A 22,449-nucleotide genomic window follows, 5' to 3' on the forward strand; every position below is an offset into this window, starting at 1 on the left:
TAAAACATTATCATTCTCAATGTAATCATTGACACCAAGACATTACCATTCTCAATGAAATCATTGTCACTAAGACATTACCATTCTCAAATTAATCATTGAAACTAAGACATTACCATTCTCAATCTAATCATTGACACTAAGTCATTACCATTCTCAATCTAATCATTTACACTAAGACATTACCATTCTCAATCTAATCATTGACACTAAGAAATTACCATTCTCAATCTAATCATTTACACTAAGACATTACCATTCTCAATCTAATCATTGACACTAAGACATTACCATTCTCAATCTAATCATTGACACTAAGTCTTTACCATTCTCAATGTAATCATTGAAACTAAGACATTAACATTCTCAATCTAATCATTGACACTAAGACATAACCATTCTCAATCTAATCATTGACATAACATTCTCAATCTAATCATTGACACTAAGACATTACCATTCTCAATCTAATCATTGACACCAAGACATTACCATTCTCAAAGTAATTATTGACACTAAAAAATTACCATTCTTAATCTAAAAACTGACATAAGATTCTCAATCTTATTATTGACACTAAGACATTACCATTCTCAATCTAATCATTGACACTAAGACATTACCATTCTCAATCTAATCATTGACACTAAGTCATTACCATTCTCAATGTAATCATTGAAACTAAGACATTACCATTCTCAATGTAATCATTGACACTAAAACATTACCATTATCAATCTAATCATTGACACTAAGACATTACCATTCTCAATCTAATCATTGACACTAAGACATTACCATTCTCAATGTAATCATTGACACCAAGACATTACCATTCTCAATGTAATCATTGACACTAAAAAATTACCATTCTTAATCTAATCATTGACACTAAGTCATTACCATTCTCAATGTAATCATTGAAACTAAGACATTACCATTCTCAATCTAATCATTGACACTAAGACATTACCATTCTCAATCTAATCATTGACACTAAGACCTTCCATTCTTAATCTAATCATTGACACTAAGTCATTAACATTCTCAATCTAATCATTGACACTAAGACATTACCATTCTCAATCTAATCATTTACACTAAGACATTACCATTCTCAATCTAATCATTGACACTAAGTCATTACCATTCTCAATGTAATCATTGAAACTAAGACATTACCATTCTCAATCTAATCATTGACACTAAGACATTACCATTCTCAATCTAATCATTGACACTAAGACCTTCCATTCTTAATCTAATCATTGACACTAAGTCATTAACATTCTCAATCTAATCATTGACACTAAGACATTACCATTCTCAATCTAATCATTGACATAACATTCTCAATGTAATCATTGACACTAAAACATTACCATTCTCAATCTAATCATTGACACTAAGACCTTCCATTCTTAATCTAATCATTGACACTAAGTCATTACCATTCTCAATCTAATCAATGACACTAAGACCTTCCATTCTTAATCTAATCATTGACACTAAGTCATTAACATTCTCAATCTAATCATTGACACTAAGACATTACCATTCTTAATCTAATCATTGACACTAAGACATTACCATTCTCAATCTAATCATTGACACTAAGTCATTACGATTCTCAATGTAATCATTGAAACTAAGACATTACCATTCTCAATCTAATCATTGACACTAAGTCATTAACATTCTCAATCTAATCATTGACACTAAGACATTACCATTCTCAATCTAATCATTGACATAACATTCTCAATGTAATCATTGACACTAAAACATTACCATTCTCAATGTAATCATTGTCACTAAGACATTACCATTCTCAAATTAATCATTGAAACTAAGACATTACCATTCTCAATCTAATCATTGACACTAAGTCATTACCAATCTCAATCTAATCATTGACACTAAGTCATTACCATTCTCAATCTAATCATTTACACTAAGTCATTACCATTCTCAATCTAATCATTGACACTAAGACATTACCATTCTCAATCTAATCATTGACACTAAGTCATTACCATTCCCAATCTAATCATTGACACTAAGACATTACCATTGACAACAAGACATTACCATTTTCAATGTAATCATTGACACTAAGACATTGCTATTCTCAATGTAATTATTGACACTAAGACATTACCATTCTCAATCTAACCATTTGTATCGTCTTGAATGGTGTGAATGTTGATTGAATGGTATTAAGGCCTCTTCTGGCCTTGATGTAGTGTTCTTGTATTCTTAATTAAACACATCACATATTATGGATAAAATAATCACAAACTCCTCTCTGGCAGACAAATATTTATTACATCAAATAATAGTTCAGAAAGTAGGCAATCTCAGCCATAAAATATCATCGCGAATTATTTCACATCAAATACAAACTACATCCATAGAAAAAGCTCCAATTAGGTACTCATATTATTTAATCCAATTTCAGAAAACAGAGACACCTCCGTCTCTTGATACATCATGGCGCTAACTTACTAAAAAAAAATGTGGTCGCGTGATCAAAAATGGTACCTCTTTGCTTGACAATGTGTAAGACCCATTTCACTCTAATCATAGTATTACACCATTGACACTAAGAGATTACCATCCTCAATCTAATGATTGTCTCAGTGTTATCATTGGCACTAAGACATTACTATTCTCAATGTAATCATTGATACTAAGACATTACCATTATCAATCTAATCAATAACACTAAGACATTACCATTCTCACTGTTATCATTGACACTAAGACATTACCATTCTCAATCTAATCAGTGACACTAGACATTACCATTCTCAATCTAATCAATGACACTAATACATTAACATTTTCACTGTTATCATTGGCACTATGACATTACTATTCTCAATGTAATCATTGATACTAAGACATTACCATTATCAATCTAATCAATAACACTAAGACATTACCATTCTCACTGTTATCATTGACACTAAGACATTACCATTCTCAATCTAATCAGTGACACTAGACATTACCATTCTCAATCTAATCAATGACACTAATACATTACCATTTTCACTGTTATCATTGGCACTACGACATTACTATTCTCAATGTAATCTTCGATACTAAGACATTACCATTATCAATCTAATCAATAACACTAAGACATTACCATTCTCACTGTTATCATTGACACTAACACATTACCATTATCAATGTAATCAATAACACTAAGACATTACCATTCTCCATCTAGACAAAATTTACATGGTCACAGTTTAAAAGTGAGGAAAGCAACAAACAACAATTAAATTTAAGAATCTATATTCATTACCCAGCTCAAATACAAACAGATGCTTAGATAATAATAAATAATTAATAATATAAATAAAAAATTAGTATAAAAAATATCAATAGTGCAACAACTTGTATTTTTTTTTTTTTTGCATTTGCACAGTAACAGAACTGGTATAGAAAAATACAAGACATAAATGTGGGAGCCACCGCTGGGCCAAAGTAAAAACACGGCATGGCTGGGCCAAAGTAAAAACACAGCATATTTGTATTTTTTTAAGCATTGTTCACCCCAGCAGCAGTAAATCTCTACATGGCAAAATAACAAAGCAAAATTTGAGTAATAGTTTAATAATAATAATAATGATGCTGAAGATAAAAGATGAGTGCAGTGTTTTCATAAACCCTATTACAACCTACTTTCCTCTATGGCAAAAAGGTGCCTAAATTAATCTTTATAGTGCTTACAGGAGCATCCCGTTACGCCATCCTTGAAGATACCATTTGGCATGCAGTCGCCCCCCATGTGGGATAATTTTCCAACCCATCACAGCTGTTGAATGATAAGTATTTCTTCTATACTACCCACACCAGCCTCCAGCAGAACATTTTTTTAAGGTAGTTCTGCCAGTGTAGGAAAGTTTGGTGAGAACTACTGCTTGGATATATATATATATATATTTAATTGTGAAACTTGAAAAATCTTCTTTTTATGAAACAAAACTAAATATAACTTTTATTACAACATAACACTAACCTTAATACTAACCTAGATGAAATGAAATAAATCTAGTAGCAATAATATAAAATGGTATTTTAAGTATTTTAAACAAAATCTAACTCACTACAAAAAACCTGTCTGTACAGTTTCAGATCCCTGGGTAATTTGCATTACACTAGACCATTTTTGTAATTTCACCATCCTCACTGCATATCCGCCAACCAATCGCTAATTTCTCAACGTTACCTTGGAAACACACACACACACTCCATAACACTGCTATACACATTTTTATGAACATACAAAATATAAACATTGTATAAGTATGTCTTTATATAACTTTTGTTTTATAATTATTTTATCTAAGTAATTGACTAAGTAATTGTAATCATAGTCCTAAATATAATTTTGAGATCTTGTTTTCTAGTCTTAACATTACGAAAGATAACAATCTAAAAGGTTAATAGTTATTGAGCTAACAAACTAATATTAGAAAATGGTAAAATAAAAAAATCACTGAATACAATATATTTACAGGGTGTGTCAAAAAAAATGTATACACACTTTGAACTGTCATAGACAATTTATTTCCCGTTCTACAATGCTAAATTTCAGCACATGGAAAGCTTAATGTCTAATTAAAGTCAAAGTCATCAAGATAAGGCAGAGGAAATGGTTGGGAGGGAGGGGGTCTGTCAATGAACGTTGAATGGTGTAATATTGAGTTCTTACTTCCTGAAGTACTCTAGACACGTGACAAGACAAACACTATACGACTGACTCAAGTCCGTTCAGCAGACAACATGAAGTTTATTTTACTATAATAATAATAATATACTGCACTCCTTGTTAGTGCTACAAGTCAAGAAATAATAATCCTATCAGCATAACAGCGGTATCAAAAGTATCCAATACGTTAACAACAAATCATGTCCGCATCTCAGCGGGCAACACTGTGCAGAAATATAGATTAACTAATACATGTCTCAAAAGACCACTGGCAACAACTGCCCACAAGTTACTTTCTAACTGAAATTACTACAGACTTTTCTAAGTCGCTACTGTCCATCCCGGACTAAAATATACTTGACCACTCGGTCCAAAGAATAACACTTGACTTCTAACTTGACTTCACTTGACTGCTTTACTTGACTGACTGACTGACTTCAAAGTCAACTTTATTCATTCTACTTCCTGTTTTCTACATTAGGAATTCCACGTGTCTTTTAAACTATTAACATGATGTGAACTTTAGATCATGCAATGTCAACTAAGACTGTGACATTACGCCCTTTCCCTCAAAAAAAAAAGATTTTGTAAAAATCTTTTGAAATTTAAGTAATAATACTATTATATGTATAGTCACATCTTTTGAGAGAGAAATAATCCATACAAATGTACAATGTGTGCTATAATCTCTGGCACATGTCTTATCATGCTATCAAAAAATTTGATGAGACTAATATATGGTCTCATTTGACCTTACAATATTTGAAAAAATATTTGTCTGTGTAGACAATACTCATAGTTGTCAACATTACTCAAAAAGCAAGTGTTTCTTTACACAAAATTTCAAAGTAAATTCTCAATTTATCAAAAGAATGCTTTCAATATTAATTTTACAAAGGAATGAGCAGCCATGAAAAATGCTCGTATACAAATATACTTAGTTTATCCCATCAGGTTACATAATCAAATGAAAAATATTGACAATGGTTACATGGTCAAATGAAAAGATATTGACAATGTTCTTTAAAATAAATCAATGCAAGTGAAATGTATCTATAATAAATATTTATGTTGTCTCAATGGTTTATGTACAAAAATAATGGCAATGTTTTGACAATGCTACTAAATCATGAAAGTCAAGAAAATATATTCTTTAATGATGATTTATGAGGAACATATTTAAATCATCAAAGTCATAAGCATATTAAAGCATCAAGGTCGTTATCATGATATTCATTTGGCTCATATGTCTTACTGTGAGCACAAGTTCTTTTAACATAAGTGTAAGTTACAATCTTCTCTCGAAAAAATGAATCAGCTTTTCACGTTATGTAACATCAAATATGTTACTTCGAGCCATTAATAGTGCTCTAATAGTCTTCATCACTCAAATACAATGTTCTATTCAAAAATCAAATATATTACTTTGAGCCATTAATAGTGCTCCAATAGTCTTCATGAATCAAGTACAATGTTCTTTCAAAAATCAAGTATATTACTTCGAGCCATTAATCATGCTTCGATAGTTTTCTCATATCCATACAATATTCTTCTCAAAATTAGTGTTATCATCACATAATATAAAATATACTGCTTGAGCCATCAATAATGCTCCAAAAGTTTTGTCATTAAATACTCCTCAAAAAATATCAGTGTCTACATCACACATCATCAAATATATTACTTCACGAGCCATCAATAATGCTCCAATAATTTTCTCATATTAAATACAATCTTCTCAAAAAGTCAGTGTCTACGACAAACATCAAATGTATGCTTCACGAGCCATCAATAATGCTCAAATAATTTTCTCATATTAAATACAATCTTCTCAAAAAATCAGCGATTACATCACACATTATATATATTACTTCATGAGCCATCAATAATGCTCCAATACTTCTCATATTAAGTACTATCTTCTATTCAAAGATTCAGTTTGCATTACACAGTATCAATTATTTTTCAAGCCATCAGTAATGCTCAAATAGATCTCACTAATTAATACAATATTCTTTTCAAAAAATCATTGTTTGCATTACATATCATCAAGTGTATCGTTTCAAGCCTTGAATTAAGCTCAAATAATCTTCAAAACTGATATGTGGGAAAAAATAAATTCATCAGTGAAGATCAATGTCACAGTCATATCTATACAATTTACAAAGGTTATGTACATTTGAAAAAATGAAAAATACATTTCAATAAATAGTGTCACATACTCAGGTTTTAATATGACTGCGTTCTGTTCAAATGGACTCTTGGAAAAATAATTTACACATATGCAAAAATTGGGCACATATGACCTTTTGAAATGTCATGTGTACAAATACAATCAAAGTTATATGTAGAATATGGCATCAACAGATTCAATGAATTACACTTGTACTGGCTAATGAGTCCTTAACGGTGCTAGTGTTATGTAAAATAGTGTGATAATTATAGTTGTTGACTTATGTGAACAATGTCATTGTTTAGTTATATTACTAATATTTAATGATTTGTGATGGTGTTGTATCCTATTGTATAATAAACAAAATTGTATGTTGTGCTGCCCTATGTCTAGCTTGCTAACTACTAGTGTCATGTGTGTTTCCAGTTCTAATGTTACTGTTTCGTGATGCGTTGCCCAGCCCGTTTGTAAGTAATGGATAGGAATTATTTTCTGGAGTTGAGTTCATGAATGCTACATGTTCGTGTTCGTGAGTGTCGATGGTTGTGGCTGAGTTGTCATAACTGCTAGGGCGTCTATGGATTCTATTGTTGCTGTTACTTTGCCATCTGTTTGAAGTATTTCTGTTGTATCTGTTTCGTTCGTAGCCATCACGTCTGGATTGTCTGTGATAGTTCTGAAAGTTGTTGGTATTGTATTGCTGTCTTCTTTGATAGTTCTGGAAGTTGTAATTATCGTTGTTGGTGTTGTATTGCCTTCTTCTATCATTAGGGCTGTAACTTTGGGTTGCTCTGCTGTTTCTTCTGTTGTCATATTTTGATACTGCTTCTGTTGATTGATCTACATTGGCTCTTTATGTGACCCTTTATGACGCAGTTAAAGCAGGTTTTATTGTTGCTGCTGTATTTGAATTTACTTGAATCAGTGTTAATGGTGGCAGCTATTTGATGGTCTCTTCTGTCGATGGTGTGATTGGGATGGCTGTCTTTGAATAAATTCAGGTTAGTTATGAGTTCTGTTTCGTTTTTAATTTTCTTCTCTTTCAGGAAAGTGAAAATGTTGTCTGTAACATTCAATAGTACACTGTCAATTAAGAACATATCAATGATTTGGTCTGGTCTCGTCATATCACAGTTGGAGAGTTCAAGCCACTTTAAGATATTTTTCTTAATTTCAAAAATAATTCTGTTGTAATCACCGTTCTTTTGCAATCTGATGTCTCGAAAGAGTTTTCTGTAGTGGTCCTCGGATTTGCCAAAGTGTTCGAGGAGTCTGTTTTTCACAGCCTTGTAGTCAGTCTTTTGTTCAGGTGTCAGGGTGGCTATTATGTTCAGCGGTTCACCTGCAAGATTGGCGAGTAGGTGCTTGGCCATATCTCTAGGTGACATGTCATACGTTGAGGCTATGTGCTCAAATTGCACAATGTAGTTTTCAAGAGTTTCGTTTTTCTCATTGAACTTATGGAACTTCGAGACGTATGGTTTGGCTTGCTGTGTCAGTGGTTGTAATATGTTCGGATTCACTTTTGCAGCTTCCAGTTTAGCTAACTCAACTTTTCCCTCTATTTCTTTCATTTCTTTCTGATGCGCTCTTTCTGACGCTCATTCATCTCGTTCCGCTACTTCACGTTCTTTCTTCTTTAATTCATCCAATTCTCTTTCGATAAATTCTCTTTTCTTTTCACCCTTCAATTCCATTTCTCTGGCCAACTCCAAGATTTTATCATAGGTAGACATTGTTGATAGGTACGGGTTTAGGCTTTAAGTGTGTATAATGTCAATAAATATTAAATAATCTTCAACGTGTATAAAGTCAACAAATATATAGGATTCCAATCTTTATGTAGTTTAACTGTGTAGTGAGTGCTTAGTTATCAAAATACAAATAATAATGTCTCACTTTGCATGTATCTTTGATATTTAAATAATAGATGGCCAATAAATGTGTTGAGCTTGTAATCAATGTGTGCCAAATACAATGTACAAATGAGTCAATAGTAATAAGTGTTGCGTCAAAATGTACCAACAAAATAATCAGAGTACGAGAAATGTGTCAATACAAAATAAGTACAAGAGCTCAAAAAATAAGGCTCTAATTCAAGTGATAGTATATATGTACACAATATTATTACTTCAAATATATCTTTGTAACATGTTATATGTGCAGTGAAAAAATGAAAAAAAAATTAATTAATGAGAGAATAAAGAGATAAATTAAAGTATAGGTGACGAACACAAAACAATATAGATAACAATACAGTCTGCTTTAAAAGAAATCAATAAATAGAAGACTTTGACAAGAGAATCACAGATATGTAAATACAAGACTTACACAAACAAACAATATGAATACAAAGAGAAATCACACTACGATTGTACAAACAAAACTATATACCACTAAACAAAAAATTTCAAAATGATATAGAAGTCCCTACCGAACAAGGCTGGTCTACTCGGACCTTATTAGGACTAGGAGAACAACAAGAAAATCCATAAAGATCCCTATCAGATGAAGTGAAATGGAACGGAACAAATAAATTGTGCCGATTCAGTCTCAAAACATAAGACAGACCCACGCCGACCGCCCTATAAGGTAACAAATATAAAAAATGAAAATCAATTTAATATGGTTCCAAGAGTTATCAATCACTAACTCTATATATAATCAACTTCAATTACTGCTATACCACAGCAAAATCAATGTACTTTATTAATCATATGAATATATTCAATCCTTAATTATAAATTACAGACTTTCTTTTGTAGACTGATGTAGATTAATCCTCTCTTGTAGCTTGTCAAATACAAATACAGCTTGAGTAGTTCAATAATAATCCATGGGTAAGGTAACTAAGTAATCCGATTGAGAATACACATCAATGTGAGCATCAAAGTAGTAGTAAAATAATCCAGTCATATGCCATAAGATGGCTCAAATGCTCAAGTAATGTCAAAAAATATTTCCTCTTGACCTTTACAATTAACACAAGTCCAACAGGTAATCCAAATAATCCAATAAGATAATCCAAAATGTAAGTGTAGTAATGCAGGCATGTGTTATTTCTTCGGCGTACAACGATGACTAGGAGAGCGCCAATAGGTACAAGTTAGTCCAACTTCAACGTCAAAGATCAATAATCCAAAAGTACTTGAACATTCGTATAAATAATCCAACAGTACTTAAGTGGAGAACTTCAGCTTAGATAATCCAAATATGTAAAGTCTCTGAAAAATTAGAATGACCATAAGTGAACAGAGGTCTAAATGGAGGACCTTCTGTATAGCAATGTAAGGTGAAACCTCGACAATGCAAGAGCGTGTCAAAAGTTGGTGACGAGCGCTCACGTGGAAACGATGTATCATCTGTCTTCAGGCGACGCCTTGAATTTTACACCCACACAAATGTATCAGCTGTCTTCGAGCGAAGCCTTGAGTTTTTCACCCACACAAATGTATCAGCTGTCTTCGAGCGACGCCTTCAGTTTTTCACCCACACAAATGTATCAGCCGTCTTCGGTTTCTGTCGATGGTGATGTCTCAAGATGTCGACAATAGTGGAGAAATAGGCATTGACCAGGTTTAAAATATACATATAAGATCCTTTTTTGTCTAGTAGATATAATGGTCAGTTTGTAGACTTCATCAAGCCCTAACTTGAGAACTGCTTGATCAGACACAAACTGTGAAAGATGGAATGTGATAATATGAATATATATATATATATATATATGAATACAATATTAAAGTGCTGACTTATTTATTACTAAAGCATCTCCAGATTTTCTGTTGCTAAGTCTTTCTTTCAACCAACTGCTGTGGCACAGCAGTAGGCTCTTTTTTTTTTTCATTGCAAGTCTATGGTTATTTTTTTTAAATCTTTTTGTCTACCAACACTCTTTAAACTATTTCCCAGGTGGATTCCCTTCTTTAAATTTCTGTCTGTTAACATTTCAGCAAAGGTACAAGATATGAATACATTGCTTATGTCCTGAGAATGTTCTGCATTAGACACTTTAGGCCTACTCTGCTACTCTATCACCTAAATAAATTAAGTTATGCTTCTTTTCCTTGGTCTTTGTTTCACTGCCAAGTTTGATACTTAATACAAAAAGAGTCAAAGGAATTCATCAGATTAATTTAATATTTAAAAATAGAATTGACTCACCATTAGCTGTCCCAAATGAATGAACCATAATGTCAGGTTGACCATTAACCCTATCTTACTGTACCAGACATTCATGCTTGTTAGTTTAGCCTAAAGATAACAATGGTAGTGATATTTATTCTACTAAATTTATATAACTGGTAATAAAATATTGTTAAAGAAAAGAAAGTCCATAGAAAAGAGATACAAATAAAACATAAAACAGTCTAATTTAAAACTAAATAAAATGATTAATTAACACATTCTTTTTAAGACTGGATGGCTGCCTGGTTGTGCAGTAGGCACACTGGATTATCTTTCACAATGGTGCCAGGTTCACACTCTGCCAGCTGACATCAAACTTTTGAATTCATTTGTCAGTAATTATATTTTCTTTTTTTTTTTAAATACAAGCCTCATGCAATAGCAGTCTTTAACTTTTTCTTTATTGTTATAAATTATTTTAAGCAGAAGAATCTAATGAAATATACTTACAAAACTTCCTTTAAGATTTCAAGTTAAAAGTTAACATCATCCCAGGGTATACCAGGACCTATACAGATAGAGTGGTCATGAGTCTGAAATACAAATAAAGTGATTGTGTCTGAAAAACTTTTTTCTTTTATTAATCAGAGTTAATATGTCATCTAGGTATGTCAAATAGATAGGTTTTCCAACCTGTAGGTATGTCTGACAGACATGTCATAAAGAGTCTTACAGTCTAGTAATGTAACATGCTGACAAATTTTTTCTTTAGAATCTTAAGGGGAGGGGAGGGAGGTAAGAAGAGAGCTTTTAAGAAATTATTACTCACTATGGTTTCAATTACAACGGTCAGGTCAGTTCATCAGAGCTGATCAATCCAACATAAGATCCACTATTTGGTAGTTTACCTACGCCACTGTCATGCTTTAAATATTTCCAGCCAATAGAAGTAAATTGAGTTGTATGTGCTGGGAAAGGAAAACAAAAAAATGTTTGTAAAATGTTTCACATATTTTAGTTGTTCCTTCAGAGTTGAAGATAATTTACTTCCTAGTCCTAACTTCCAGCAGGATGACAGCAGGCAGGGTATTAACCCAGGACCATCGAGAAGTCCAAACAATATACCACACGACCAGGCAGCCAGCCTGTATGTATTATAAGTGTGATTCAATATGTTATAAATCTATATTTTATATATGTTATAACTGTGATTCAATTTGTTTAAAACTACAAAATTCATTTTTTTTAGGTTTACTGTTTTTGACAGTCAAAATAGTGGTTTACATTTTTTTCCCACCATTTAAGAATTCCGATTACAATACAAAATTTAAAAAAATAGAAAAAAAAACACATACACATATACAAAAGATTTGTAAAAAGCCTTGGCAGTCACATCAAACATTTTTTTCAAAACCAACAGCATGCATATCCTTGATACAAACACACACACTGGTCATTTTAGCCATAAGAGATGTACCTGTTACCAGATGTACCAGTTAGGTTGATTGGCTGTATTGTTAAAGATTAAAAGCAAACCATTATCCATACAGATCTAGTTTCACTAGAGAAAAGATTTTTTTCTTGGTATCCAAATTCTTATGTATAAGATTTCTATAATGTGTCTTCTTTCTACTTTAACATGCTCAGTACACTTTTATTGTATAAATACGGTAAGGGTTATATAATTTGGCTCTAAATGAAAGATTTACCTGCTTTCCATATGAAGGGAGGGAGGGGGGGGGGAACAAACATTATAGTTTCGGTTCTAATGCAGTCATAAGACCATATCTAGTATGACAGTCGACAGTAGAAACTTGCAATTAGATTCCAAGCAATAGTTCTACAAGTATATAGTGAATTTAAGATGTAGCACATAAATTATAATTTCCAAAATCTAAACATAATTTTTCTATTGCACAAAGTTATCCAGCTAGAGCTAAATTTTAAAGTAAGAGGCAATTCACAGTTGGAAACATATGAAAATATATAGTAAAAATATTAATGTCCATCATGCATCAGGTTTAATTACAAAATGAGGATACTGAACACTTCAAGAACTTTAAATATTTCCTTTTCCACAACCAAGGTAACCAATCGAGCCTAGTAGGAAGCGTGGTCAAGAGGCCAACTACGCTTGAACTTGGCTTAGCTTGGCTGCCTATGAAGGGGGCAAGAGGTTCGACACACAACTCGAGTTGAGTTGTGTTTACTGAGTGCTTTAAGGCAGTTAGAAAACCTACTCCCACTGGTCCACAAATGAGATTGGACCATAGTGCTCTGAGCATGCTATAAGCATGAAAGTAGCACTATATGAAAGCCATAATTTATTTATATAGTAAATATTTAGGGTTAGAAACATGCTTACAATTCAAGTAGATTTCCTTATTGAATGACACTACAAAATGTAATCATGTATAATCTGGATATTCTTCTTTATTTTTATGATTCATTAACTTCAACAGACCTACATTTTTTTCAGTGTCAGAGCAGAAGCACCAACAAATGTTTCATTTTTTAAAATCTTTTTAAAAAAAAAGACTCACAACATAGCAAGTAAACTGCTTTACTATCGAAGTTAGTGGAATTAATTTAGGTGAATAGATAGTTCCAAACAGGATGCATGCCAGAGTTTTACTTCTTCTAGACTTATTATTTCAATTTATCAGACAATAGTTACCCAGATAATGATCCTGACTGCCAGGTCGTGCAGTTTGCGCGCTGGACTGTCGATCGGATTTATCGATGGTCTCTAGTTCAAACCCTGCCTGCTCCCATCCCCCATCACCCTGCGGGAGGTTTGGACTAGGAAGTAAACTATCTTCAACTCTGAAGGGACATCAGAAACATGCAAAACAATTTACAAACATTCCAAAGATAAATACATGTTAAATTAGTTATAACTTATGAAGACATATAGCTATTGACATAGTTTTGATTTAAATTTGAGGATAAAATGTAAAAACAAAAAAACCTTCATTAAAATTATAACAAATAGATAGTTGTATATTCTATAGCCCCATTTTCTAAAAGATCAATAGCAAATATTCTTTTTTTATGCTTTGTTTAAGCCTGCTTAGCATACTTTATAAAAGTGCATAATTTGACTATAGTAAGTATTGCTTATAATATTAGCCTTTTCTTGCATCAAAGTAAATCAGAAATATTATTTTAAAATCAATTGTTGATTTAACATAATCATCAATTTAGTGGCTCAGAAAAGAAAAAATGTCTGAAAAAATGATTATAATTTTTAGAATAGTTGCGGATTAAAATGTAATAAGAATGCCTTTTAAAACTTGCAATCTATAGGGCTTGCTAATAAAAATACCATCTATCACAATGTGAGAAATGGCGAGGCATCACTTTGCTGTCAGTACCAAGCAAGATTTTTAGCAGAATCCTACTAAACAGAATAAAGGGAGCATGTGATGAACACCTAAGGGAAGAACAGGGCGGATTCAGAAAAGGGAGATCTTGTGCTGACCAAATAGCTACACTCAGGATAATTGTAGAACAATGTGTCGAATGGCAATCTCCTCTCTATGCAACTTTTGTTGACTTTGAAAAAGCTTTTGATAGTGTCGACAGAGAATCTATATGGACTGTAATGAGACATTATGGGATCCCCAATAAAATAATAACCATAATCAAGAACCTTTATGATTGTTTCACCTGCCAAGTAACCCACTGTGGCAAGCTGTCAGAGGAATTTCCAGTCACAACAGGAGTCAAACAGGGATGTCTTCTTTCACCACTCCTGTTCCTTCTAGTACTGGATTGGGTCACAAAAGAAGCCTACTCTAACGCAGGGAAAGGAATCCAATGGACTCTCATACAAAAGCTGGAAGATCTGGAATTCGCTGATGACATAGCCCTATTATCACACAGACTACAGGATATGCAAGAAAAGGTCACAGCTTTAAGCGAAGTAGGAAAAAGAGTAGGCCTCAAAATAAACCACCAAAAAACTAAAGTACTTAAAGTAAACAATAAACAAAGTGGAGACATAGTATTGAATTCTCAGACAATAGACCAAGTAGAAAATTTTATATACCTTGGGAGTGTAGTCAGTATATCAGGTGGAACAGATGAAGACATTAAACGCCGTATAAATCTAGCATGTCAGACATTTACACAGCTAAAACCAACCTGGAAATCTCCTTACATCTCAAACAAGACTAAACTAAGAATCTTTAACTCTAATGTCAAGGCTGTCCTACTGTATGGTTCAGAAACATGGAGAACAACTGAAGCCACAACAAAAAAAATACAGACCTTCATCAACAGATGCCTGAGAAATATCCTAAAAATACACTGGTATGACAAAGTAGAAAACACCAAACTGTGGGAGATGAGTGGACAGAAAAATATAGAAGTGCAGATCTTAGAGAGAAAATGGAGATGGATTGGTCACACCCTTAGAAAAGATACCAGCAACAGAGCTAGGCAGGCCTTAGAGTGGAACCCCCAGGGAACAAGACGCAGAGGAAGACCAAAAAGAACATGGCGACGCTAGCAAGAGACCGTGGAGAGTGGCGTGTTTTTGTCGAGGCCCTATGTTCCATAAGGAACTCAAAGGAGTGATGATGATGATGAATCTATAGGGCAGATGATGTAAATGTCATCTGTTTCAGTGGCCTACAGTTATAAAGGTATCATGATATGGCCAGCACAATGATAAACCTTCTTTACTTCCCCAACTAATGTCATTAGAATTGCATGGACTTGAGGCACTCTAAGATCCTGAAATTCAAAAACAATCTTCACCAAGATTTGAACCTGAAAACTCTAGCTTAAAAGCAGTTGCACTTAACCACTTAGCAAGTCCTCCCCCCCCCCCCCCCATTAAAAAATCAAATGTTCCATTATGAATCAGCACATCATCATTTGCAGAGAGAATTGCTGCCAATCTTTTGACTATACAGGATATAGCTAGCTTAAGTACAATAGAGATAACTTTATTCAAGAATTTTTAACTTTGGCTGAATGTGCATTGTGACAAGCTAATTCAGGAACTGGCTTATACTGTAACATTTATTTAAATATTTTAGACTAAAATTACAACCATTATAGACTAAAATAAAATGTTATTTCATTCACTATGTCATTATGTTATGGAGTGTTTACCCTGGCCCAGCATCCTCCTCCTTTTGCAGCATTACATGTACTGTAATCTTCAGGGGCCCAAAGACTTTTTCCAGTGATGTAAGCCTCCAGAGAATCATATGTCCTTGGATAATGGAAGCTGTGAACAGAATCACTTTTGCATAACACTTTCCGAAATGTACAAACTATTTAAATATATTAATATATGCCTTTATTCTAAAAACAACCTCATAATAATATACTTATTCTTTTAAAAGTTTCATAGAATTTATTACATGCTAGATATCCTTATATGTTCACCTAGATGTCTACAAGCTAGCAGAGCTGTTTGTTAGAAAGTTGATTAGGTCTTTCCAAACTCAGCCACTTTCAAAACTTAATAAATAGTGAACAATACACAAGTTACACCTAAAATAAAAATGCCAACAAAAGAGCTATTCAGGCTTGAGATGGGAACCCACAGACACAAGGCACAGAGGAAGACCAAAAAGAACAGGACAAACACAATCTTCATATCTTCTAGATTAAAGGCATTATTTCAAAATAGAATATAATTATGTCCTATGCATTTCATGATCAATCTAGTCAGGCATGTTAATAAGTTACTTCAACTCTACTAAGTCATTGGTTTTCCTGGCCGATTGAGGCATCCCATTCCCCCTCTCTAATGGCATTAGGGAAAATTGAAAATAATTATGTGGTGTTGTCTTTTTATCTGTTTCTATCTCATCATCACTAGCTTTGGGGAGTAAAAAACTTAACCAACATACCCAATAGCATAAACAGATTTAGCTCATTTTTTTTTTTTATCTTTTAAGATGTCATGAGCAATATCCCATCCTCCATCATGTGCTATAATTAAAATATTTTTAAAAGCCATTTAAATCCCAAGCCTGGGTGAAAAAGGAGGAGGGTTTGGCGTGGGGCTAGCGACCCCACCCTGTAAAACCACTATTGCTACAGAAACGGCAAACTCGACACACCAGGTGGGAGGAGGCTTCAGACATTGCCAGTGACAGATCTTTATGGAGACAGCTTGCCGACAATGCGCCGAACGGCGCGGGAGGACCTAAGTCTAAAGTAAGTTTAAATCTAATGCATTTCTCAAAGTCTGCAAATAGAGAGATAACAAAGATGTCTGGTAAATGTTGTATGCAGGCCTTCTAACAGAACTAATAATTTCAAAAACAAAAATGATTTGGAAAATATGACCCTAAATATACAATCTGTTGAATTTCAATAATCAATTTATTTATGAACCATCTGGTTTATTATATATTTGTTACGGTCGTAGCGCAGCACGGTGTGCATGAATAATGGTGCGAATTTGTGTAATGAATGGAAGTGATGTTGAAAAGGGTAAATTTGTGTAATGAATTTCGAAGAGTTTGTGTCGTAACAAGTGACGCCCAACGGAAAAGGCAAGACCTGCCTTATATCGGTATCTAATTCCTGTCTACTGAGGTATTACTAGTACTACAAAGTGTAACAAAATCTCTAGATCTATTAAGATTGGGAGAGTAGCGTCATCTAAATTTCTAAAGCTATGTACTAGACTCACTGGTAAACATAAACCTTTAGTTGAAACTTAACTAAAAACATTATTGCTGAATTAATCAATTGGATTAACATTTAAATCTAGATTTATATCATTATAATTATTATGACGGCCCATTCTCTACATTCACCAATGTGAAAACGTCAGGGATTACCCACTGTATTTGGATGTGCTATGAATTTATTGAAAAAAAAAAAATAATAAAAAAAAAATCATGTCAGTGGCTGCTGAAGTACATGTTCATTATTCTGGCTGGTCATAGTTCTCAACAATAACCTTTAACATTCAATATTGATGGAAATTTGTACGATTATTAGCACTGCTGTGGGCAACACTAGTGAATTTTGACTACGGTGGAGAACAGTGCCTATTTAGGACCAACGGATATACACTGACTACGGCATATAGACAAATAACGAAAGACTCATATCACCGGCGGAGAATATACACTAGCATTGGCAGTTATACCAGCAGGAAGAAGAGTATTCCGGGAAGTAGATACATATTTGTATTCGAATAACATTAAACGTTTGGTTCATTACATTACATTTAGATATGAACATTGTTGGGTCCAAGCATTAAGTATATGAGAATCAAATATATTTAATTGATATGGTCAGATATTATAACTCGATTAAGAAAAAATACAAATGGCGGATAAAGCTGAGATAGTTGCTTTGAAAGAAGAAGGGAGACTATTGGAATTAGAAGGAGCAGAGCTGAGAAAATATGTACAAGAAAGATTAAAAGAAAGAGAGAAACTAGTCAAGGAAAAGGAAATAGAGAAAGAGAAGTTAGTCATGGAAAAGGAAATAGAGAAAGAGAAGTTAGCCATGGAAAAAGAAAGAGAGAAAGAGAAGTTAGTCATGGAAAAGGAAATAGAGAAAGAGAAGTTAACTATTGACAAAGATAAATTAGCAATGGATAAAGAAATAGAGAAAGAGAAGTTGGCTATCAGTAAAGAGAAATTAGTTACGGATAAAGAAATTGAGAAAGAGAAGCTAGCTATGGAGAAAGAAAGGTTAGCCATAGAGAAAGAAAAGTTGGAAATAAAAAAAGGAAAAGCTAAAGATGAAGGTACTGGAAAGAAAAATGACGTGTCTGGAAATAAATTGGCAAAATATAAAGGTACAATGTTTGATGAGAATAAAATAGACATAGATGTTTTCTTAAAGAACTTTGAAATTGAAATGAAAGAATTGGCTTTTCCTGAAGATAAATGGATATTTTTGTTATCGAAGTCATTTGCAGCAAAGGTACCGTCAAAGATTTGCATGAATCAGAATAATTACCAAATAGTAAAGGAGCAATTACTACGAACATTTGGAAAAACTGAGGCATTTTATCATCATAATATGTTAATTGCACCATTGAAACCAACGAGGATCCCCAAACATTTTTAGACAAGATGAATAGCTACTTTGACTATTGGACAGAGTCATCAAAAATAGAGAAGACGTTTGATGGACTAAAGGTATTTCTTATGCTGGATAAAGTCATTTATGAGAGTCAGGACGAACTAAAAATATTCCTGCTGGAGAGAAAGCCAAAATCTGTAGATGAGATTGTAAAATTAATAAGGGCTTACAAAGTGGCACATCCTGAAAAAAAGTTAAACAGAGGTAGCGATATTGAAGAAATAGTAGCATTTAATAGAGCTAGAGAAACACAAGACAGTTATAGCAACAATAGAAGATTTAGATATGAAGGACAGAATAGGTTTAGAGGACAAGGAAGGAGCCAAATAGATAGTAGACAAGGCCAGTATAATAGCTACAGAGGGCGATATCAAGGAAACAGACAGGGAAGATATGACAGCGGAAGAAATAGAAGAGATCAAAGTTTGTCGTTATTGTCGAGTTCAGGAAGTCTAGACTGTTTTCAAACATTTGTAGGAAATAATTCTGCAAGAACGATAAGGGACACTGGGAGCACTATTGTTGGAATAAACCGAAAATTGGTTGAAGATCATGAATATACTGGAAAAAACAAAGCATGTATTATGTTTGATGGTAAAACAGTTCGATTACCTGTGGCCCGAGTGAACATTAAAACACCGTATTATACGGGGATCGTAGAGGCATGTGTTATAGACCATGATCAAATTGATTTGATTATTGGCAATATACCAAACATAAAGAAGTGCACGGAAAATGAGATAGAAGTTTGGAAAAATTGTTGTGGAATGGCGACTACTCGATCCTATAGTAAAGATGTAGAGGAAGGAGATTTGGCAAAATTGTTTGAGTTATCAACTAAGGAAAAAGAGCAAGATGAAGAACAACATGAAAACACAGAAACAACAGAATAGCCAGATGGGCACTGCAACTTATGGATTATAACTTTGAGGTCAGGACAATACCAGGGAAAGACAATGTGATAGCTGACACATTATCACGGTGTACCTAAGAAGGAAAAGAAATGGAAGTAAGGAAAGGAGCTTGGCCACGTCAATTTTGTTTCTGTTGGTTGGTCAAAAGAATAATGTCAGTAAAATCATTTTGGTGTTACGGTCGTAGCGCAGCACGGTGTGCATGAATAATGGTGCGAATTTGTGTAATGAATGGAAGTGATGTTGAAAAGGGGAAGCCGGGAGTAATTGACAGGAAGAGAAATGAAATGTTCGTATTTACATAACTTGTTGTAATATTAAAGTATTTATAGAGTAATAACCTGAGAGTCTATTATTATTTCGAAGAGTCTTGAGTCGTAACAATATTCAAAAAATATTTTGATATGTTTAAAAGCTATAGAAGATTGTCCTTATGATCACTTGAGAAAAAAATGTCAATATACATTAAAAGTCAGAATACTTTTTATATCATTTCTACAATGATTCCCTATAGAATAAGTGATGCCTTGTGATGACAAGAAACTAATCTTTAACTCTTGGACAACTATCAGATACATCCAATATGATCTGGTAAAAACAAAGATCTTCACTTTTTCCAAAAATATACAAGTATTATTATACAGTATGTCTTATAAAGATAGTATAGTATAAAATGTAGACAATTACCTTTATAATAAGTCCCAAGATAAGTTAGGAATGCAGTATTTTCTGTGGCTGTGCAGCCCCAGCTGAGACCTACATATTTATATAATCAACACTATAGCCTCTCTCATTCCATATCTGATGAAGATAAATTAAAATTAGTTGTTAGATTTATACAAAGTCCCTGTGGGGCTGAGGGGCATACACCAGTTGGCTACCTTTCAAGGGGGCTGGATTTAGAATTCCAGTAAGCACCACACATTTTCATAAATTTTCAATTTAGATTTGGCTTGAGCTATGTTGCAGAAAGGGTTAAGTAAGGGTTGGAAACAGCATGAAAATCTTCTCCCAAATACTGCTTCTCCCCACATGTTCCCCAAAGAGCTTAAACTGAGCACTGAGCAAGCTTTATGTTATGATAAACCAAAGAAAAATAATAAATAAATAAACATCTAAATTTCATTCAACAGAAAAGTAAAATCTAGACAGTCAACTGTTAATTAAGGCTAGTAGAAACTAGAACAAATATATTCGTTTTGTAGAGTTCATTTTCAAGAATGTTTTTTTTTATGTTGCTATCTTGACTAAGGCTAACTCATTTGACACAGAGGGCATTTCAAACCCAAGCAAAGGGGCATAGCACTTGTAATACATATTAACATAAACTTTTTCATATAGAGTTAAATATAAATATCTTTATATTATGAACTAAACTGTGTATCATGTAATAGAGACCAACAAAAAAAACAAAAACAGTCTAGAGAAAACCAATACATAAGACCATAGAAAGTGTAGGGGCAGCTACGGAAACTTACCCCAAAGTAGTCTATTGTTAAATTATGCCTTCTTTTAGCTCCAGTAATCCATCCCTTCTTTGTCTACTCAATCAATCATATACACTCTGGACTATTGTTTAGTGGTCTCCATGATCCTAGGTTAGACCCCTGCCTGCTGCCACCCCACATCTTCTTGTGGGACGTTCAAGCTAGAATGTAGTTGTTTTCAACTCTGAAGGAACATCTGAAACATGTAAAACATTTCTACAATAATCAGAATGGGTCACCACAATTTAGATCCTGCACACATAATAATTCCAGACTCATCATAGATAATCAGTAAGTCAAAGTTAATAAGTAAATACTGTTTGCATCAGTTTAATTTAACTGAAAAAAAAAACATTATTACATTATAATAAATATGTAATAGAAAAAAGCAGTTTTAAAATCATAATCAAGAAATTACTATTTTTCTCAAATTTACCTTAACTATAAATAGTCTAAGATTTCATTCCCCTGAATCTCTGGATAGTTGACAAAGTAGTTTTGAAGTTGCCTAGGAAAACATTTTTTTTAGGAATTAGTTTCAAAAAGATCAAACTCATGCCTGTAATAAACCTTCCTCAGTTACCAGTACTATAAAAAAAAATCCTGTGTTTGGTACCATGGGGTCAGTTTAAGCTTTATTAGTCTCATTGTAATTTTTTCATTCATGTTTTGAATTCTCTTAATTAAATAACATTAAATCTCTAAAATCAGTGGCCTGACTTTTAAACTTATCTGTTTGTTTCTAGTGTAACAGTGTAAGCTTACTTTATCAACTCTATGCAGTCTCATTTATTCTATTTTACATGTTTTTTTTTTTATTTGCTTAGTTGTTGCTTTTTTTTTAAAGCATCAAATTTACATAAAGAAAAAAATAATATCTTTTTGATGTATTTTTTTTTCTGCCTTTTTATTATGTTTTTCTTTTAATAGGCCTAC

At 33.1% G+C, this 22,449-nt stretch overlaps 1 long non-coding RNA gene across 1 annotated transcript; it reads right to left on the minus strand.

Annotated features, from left to right (window-relative positions):
• Positions 1–2,309: 2,309 nt before the first annotated feature.
• LOC129926740 (uncharacterized) lies at positions 2,310–13,831 on the minus strand. The gene is made up of 4 exons (XR_008778460.1): positions 13,708–13,831; positions 11,541–11,623; positions 11,067–11,156; positions 2,310–10,581 (listed from the first exon to the last, which is right to left on the minus strand). It is a non-coding gene; the product is annotated as an uncharacterized LOC129926740 (long non-coding RNA).
• Positions 13,832–22,449: the final 8,618 nt, after the last annotated feature.

Source organism: Biomphalaria glabrata, chromosome 6 (assembly GCF_947242115.1).
Source record: "Biomphalaria glabrata chromosome 6, xgBioGlab47.1, whole genome shotgun sequence".
Lineage (NCBI taxonomy): Eukaryota > Metazoa > Mollusca > Gastropoda > Planorbidae > Biomphalaria > Biomphalaria glabrata.